Raw genomic sequence first — 5,743 nt, 5'->3', positions numbered from 1 at the left:
TCTGTTTTGAGAGAAGCTCTTCATGCTTCCTCTCCATGGTGACAGAGGGATATCCTTGAGCCTCAAACACAAAGGATTCTTCATTCACTTGAATGATCAACTCTCCTCTATCAACATCAATCACAGCCTTTGCAGTGGCTAGGAAGGGTCTGCCAAGGATGATGGACGCATCCATGCACTTCCCAATCTCTAGGACTATGAAATCAGTAGGGATGTAATGGTCTTCAACTTTAACCAGAACATCCTCTACAAGTCCATGGGCTTGTTTTCTTGAATTGTCTGCCATCTCTAGTGAGATTTTTGCAGCTTGCACCTCAGAGATCCCTAACTTCTCCATTACAGAGAGAGGCATGAGGTTTACACTTGACCCTAAGTCACACAAGGCCTTCTTGAAGGTCATGGTGCCTATGGTACAAGGTATTGAAAACTTCCCGGGATCCTGTCTCTTTTGAGGCAGTTTCTGCCTAGACAAGTTATCCAGTTCCTTGGTGAGCAAAGGAGGTTCATCCTCCCAAGTCTCATTTCCAAATAACTTGTCATTCAGCTTCATGATTGCTCCAAGGTATTTAGCAACTTGCTCTTCAGTGACATACTCATCCTCTTCAGAGGAAGAATACTCATCAGAGCTCATGAATGGCAGAAGTAAGTCCAATGGAATCTCTATGGTCTCATTTTGAGCCTCAGATTTCCATGGTTCCTCATTGGGGAACTCATTGGAGGTCAGTGGACGTCCAGTGAGGTCTTCCTCAGTGGCGTTCACTGCCTCTTCTCCTTCCCAAAATTTGGCCATCTTGATGGCCTTGCACTCTCCTTTTGGATTTTCTTCTGTATTGCTTGGGAGAGTACTAGGAGGGAGTTCAGTAATCTTCTTGCTCAGCTGACCCACGTGTCCTTCCAAGTTTCTGATGGAGGACCTTGTTTCAGTCATGAAACTTTGTGTGGTTTTGATTAGATCAGAGACCACGGTTGCTAAGTCAGAGATATTCTGCTTAGAACTCTCTGTCTGTTGCTGAGAGGATGATGGAAAAGGTTTGCTATCGCTAAACCTGTTTCTTCCACCATTATTATTATTGAAACCTTGTTGAGGTCTCTGTTGATCCTTCCATGAAAAATTTGGATGATTTCTCCATGAAGGATTATAGGTGTTTCCATAGGGTTCTCCCATGTAATTCACCTCTTCCATTGAAGGGTTCTCAGGATCATAGGCTTCTTCCTCAGATGAAGCCTCCTTAGTACTGCTTGGTGCATTTTGCATTCCAGACAGACTTTGAGAAATCATATTGACTTGTTAAGTCAATATTTTATTCTGAGCCAATATGGCATTCAGAGTGTCAATCTCAAGAACTCCTTTCTTCTGACTAGTCCCATTGTTCACAGGATTTCTTTCAGAAGTGTACATGAATTGGTTATTTGCAACCATTTCAATCAGTTCTTGAGCTTCAGTAGACGTCTTCTTCAGATGAAGAGATCCTCCTGCAGGGCTATCCAGAGACATCTTGGACAGTTCAGAGAGACCATCATAGAAAATACCTATGATGCTCCATTCAGAAAGCATGTCAGAGGGACATTTTCTGATTAATTGTTTGTATCTTTCCCAAGCTTCATAGAGGGATTCTCCTTCCTTCTGTCTGAAAGTTTGGACTTCCACTCTAAGCTTACTCAATTTTTGAGGTGGAAAGAACTTTGCCAAGAAGGCATTGACTAGCTTTTCCCAAGAGTCCAGGCTTTCTTTAGGTTGTGAGTCCAACCATGTCCTAGCTCTGTCTCTTACAGCAAAAGGGAATAGCATAAGTCTGTAGACCTCAGGGTCAACCCCATTAGTCTTGACAGTGTCACAGATTTGCAAGAACTCAGCCAAAAACTGATGAGGATCTTCCAGTGGAAGTCCATGGAACTTGCAATTCTGTTGCATTAGAGAAACTAATTGAGGCTTAAGCTCAAAGTTGTTTGCTCCAATGGCAGGGATAGAGATGCTTCTCCCATAGAAATCGGGAGTAGGTGCAGTAAAGTCACCCAGCACCTTCCTTGCATTGTTGGCATTGTTGTTTTCAGCTGCCATGTGTTCTTCTCCTTTGAAGAATTCGGTCAGGTCCTCTAAAGAGAGTTGTGCTTTGGCTTCTCTCAGCTTTCTCTTCAAGGTCCTTTCAGGTTCAGGATCAGCCTCAACAAGAATGCCTTTGTCTTTGCTCCTGCTCATATGAGAGAGAAGAGAACAAGAAATGTGGAATCCTCTATGTCACAGTATAGAGATTCCTTGAAGTGTCAGAGGAAAAGAAAGAAGAGTAGAAGACAGAAGTAGAAAATTCGAACCTATCACAGGAGATGGAGTTCGAATTTTGCATTAAGGAATAGTGTTAGTCCATAAATAGAAGGATGTGAGAAGAAGGGAAGTGATTTTCGAAAATTAAGTAAAAATTTTGAAAACATTTTTGAAAAACATTACTTAATTTTCGAAAATGAAAGTGGGAAAGAATTAAAATGATTTTTGAAAAAGATTTTGAAATTAGAAATCAAGGAGATTTGATTGAAAATTATTTTGAAAAAGATGTGGTTAAGAAAATATGATTAGTTTTAAAAAGATGTGATTGAGAAGATATGATTTGAAAAACATTTTAAAAAGATTTGATTTTGAAAAAAAAATTAAAAACTTGACTAACAAGAAAAGATATGATTCGAACATTAAACCTTTCTCAACAGAAAAGGCAACATACTTGAAATGTTGAATCAAATCATTAATTGATAGTAAGTATTTTTGAAAATAGAAAGAAATTGAATTTGAAAGAGATTTGATTGAAAATATATGATTTGAAAAAGATTTGATTTTGAAAAACTTTGAAAACTGAAAAAAAATTGCATTGAAAAACAGAATCTTCCCCCTTGTGCCATCCTGGCGTTAAACGCCCAGAATGGTGCACATTCTGGCGTTTAACGCCCAAAACTATATCTTTTTGGGCGTTAAACGCCCAACCAGGTACCCTGGCTGGCGTTTAAACGCCAGTCTGTCCTTCTTCACTGGGCGTTTTGAACGCCCGGCTTTTTCTGTATAATTCCTCTGCTGTATGTTCTGAATCTTCAATTCTCTGTATCATTGACTTGAGAAGACACAAATTAAAAATATTTTTGGATTTTTAATAATAAGAACAAATCAAAATGCAACAAGAATCAAATAACAATGCATGCAAGACACCAAACTTAGCAGTTTGTATATGAGACACTAACAGAATGAAAATGCATATGAGACACACAAAACACTCAAGTCAATTGAATTCAAAGATCAGAGCACGAAAATTATCAAGAATTACTTGAAAATCCTTAAGACACATGAATGAATGCATGCAATTGACACCAAACTTAGAATGAAACACTAGACTCAGACAAGAAACATACAATCTTTTTGGATTTTATGATTTTTTTTTTGTGTTTTTCGAAAATTAAGTGGAAAAAAGTATCAAAATTCTTAATGAGAATTCCAGGAATCAGTGCAATGCTAGTCTAAGACTCCGGTCCAGGAATTAGACATGGCTTCACAGCCAGCCAAGCTCTCAAAGAAAGCTTCGGTCCAAAACACTAGACATGGCCAAAGGCCAGCCAAGCCTTAGCAGATCACTGCTCCAAAAGCAAGATTGATAAAGATCAACAAGCTCTTGTGATGATAAGTTGAAACCTCGGTCCAATGAGATTAGACATGGCTTCTCAGCCAGCCAGACTTCAACAAATCATCATGAAACTCTAGAATTCATCTTCAAGAATTTCGAAAAAAATAAATACCTAATCTAAGCAACAAGATGAACCGTCAGTTGTCCAAACTGAACAATCCCTGGCAACGGCGCCAAAAACTTGGTGCTGTTGCCGGATCTTGGCACTGATGTTACCGGACCAAAAGCTTGCTCAAAACTTGAACAATCCCCGGCAACGGCGCCAAAAACTTGGTGCGCGAAATTGTGAACAATACTTTTCACAACTCTCATAATCCCCGGTCATGAACCCCAAAGACTTGGTAGCTCAATACCATGGCATTACACAACTTCGCACAACTAACCAGCAAGTGCACTGGGTCGTCCAAGTAATAAACCTTACGTGAGTAAGGGTCGATCCCACGGAGATTGTTAGTATGAAGCAAGCTATGGTCATCTTGTAAATCTTAGTCAGGCAAACTCATATGGATATGGTGATGAACGAAAATAACACAAAGGTAAAGATAGAGATACTTATGTAATTCATTGGTAGGAACTTCAGATAAGCGCATGAAGATGCCTTCCCTTCCGTCTCTCTGCTTTCCTACTGTCTTCATCCAATCCTTCTTACCCCTTTCCATGGCAAGCTTATGTAGGGTTTCACCGTTGTCAATGGCTACCTCCCATCCTCTCAGTGAAAACGTTGCCTATGCTCTGTCACAGCATGGGTAATCATCTGTCGATTCTCGGTCAGGCCGGAATAGAATCCATCGATTCTTTTGCGTCTGTCACTAACGCCCCGCCTGCTAGGAGTTTGAAGCACGTCACATTCATTCAATCATTGAATCCTACTCAGAATACCACAGACAAGGTTAGACCTTCCGGATTCTCTTGAATGCCGCCATCAGTTCTCGCCTATACCACAAAGACTCTGATCTCACAGAATGGCTGGCTCATTTGTCAGACGAGCACTCGGTTGTCAGGCGATCAACCATGCATCGTGCAATCAGGAATCCAAGAGATATTCACTCAATCGAAGGTAGAACGGAGGTGGTTGTCAGTCACACGTTCATAAGTGAGAATGATGATGAGTGTCACGGATCATCACATTCATCAAGTTGAAGAACAAGTGATATCTTAGAATAAGAACAAGCGGAATTGAATGGAAGAACAATAGTAATTGTATTAAAACTCAAGGTACAGCAGAGCTCCACACCTTAATCTATGGTGTGTAGAAACTCCACCGTTGAAAATACATAAGAACAAAAGTGATCATTGGTTTCGGCCCCAGAGAGGGAGCCAGAAGAACCAAGATATGATCTAAGAACTAGATGTCCAAAGATGAAAATACAATAGTAAAAGGTCCTATATATAGAGAACTAGTAGCCTAAGGTGTACAGAGATGAGTAAAAGACATAAAAATCCACTTCCGGGCCCACTTGGTGTGTGCTTGGGCTGAGCAATGAAGCTTTTTTCGTGTAGAGACTCTTTCTGGAGTTAAACGCCAGCTTTAGTGCCAGTTTGGGCGTTTAACTCCCATTTTGGTGCCAGTTCCAGCGTTTAACGCTGGGATTTCTGAGGGTGACTTTGAACGCCGGTTTGGGCCATCAAATCTTGGGCAAAGTATGAACTATCATATATTGCTGGAAAGCCCAGGATGTCTACTTTCCAACGCCGTTGAGAGCGCGCCAATTGGGCTTCTATAGCTCCAGAAAATCCACTTCGAGTGCAGGGAGGTCAGAATCCAACAGCATCTGCAGTCCTTTTTAGTCTCTGAATCAGATTTTTGCTTAGGTCCCTCAATTTCAGCCAGAAAATACCTGAAATCACAGAAAAACACACAAACTCATAGTAAAGTCCAGAAAAGTGAATTTTAACTAAAAACTAATAAAAATATACTAAAAACTAACTAGATCATACTAAAAACATACTAAAAACAATGCCAAAAAGCGTACAAATTATCCGCTCATCAGTGCACAGAATTGCAATCACACTTTTGCAACTCCGCACAACTAACCAGCAAGTGCACTGGGTCGTCCAAGTAATAAAACCTTACACGAGTAAGGGTT

At 40.4% G+C, this 5,743-nt stretch overlaps 1 non-coding gene across 1 annotated transcript; it reads left to right on the top strand.

The window, feature by feature from the left end:
• The first annotated feature begins 1,549 nt into the window (after positions 1 to 1,549).
• On the top strand, positions 1,550 to 1,657 carry LOC112719531 (small nucleolar RNA R71). Its single transcript, XR_003161829.1, has one exon. It is a non-coding gene; the product is annotated as a small nucleolar RNA R71 (small nucleolar RNA).
• Positions 1,658 to 5,743: the final 4,086 nt, after the last annotated feature.

Source organism: Arachis hypogaea, chromosome 10, assembly GCF_003086295.3.
Source record: "Arachis hypogaea cultivar Tifrunner chromosome 10, arahy.Tifrunner.gnm2.J5K5, whole genome shotgun sequence".
In the NCBI taxonomy this organism is placed as follows: Eukaryota; Viridiplantae; Streptophyta; class Magnoliopsida; order Fabales; family Fabaceae; genus Arachis; species Arachis hypogaea.
This window is presented reverse-complemented; position numbering and strand designations above follow the sequence as displayed.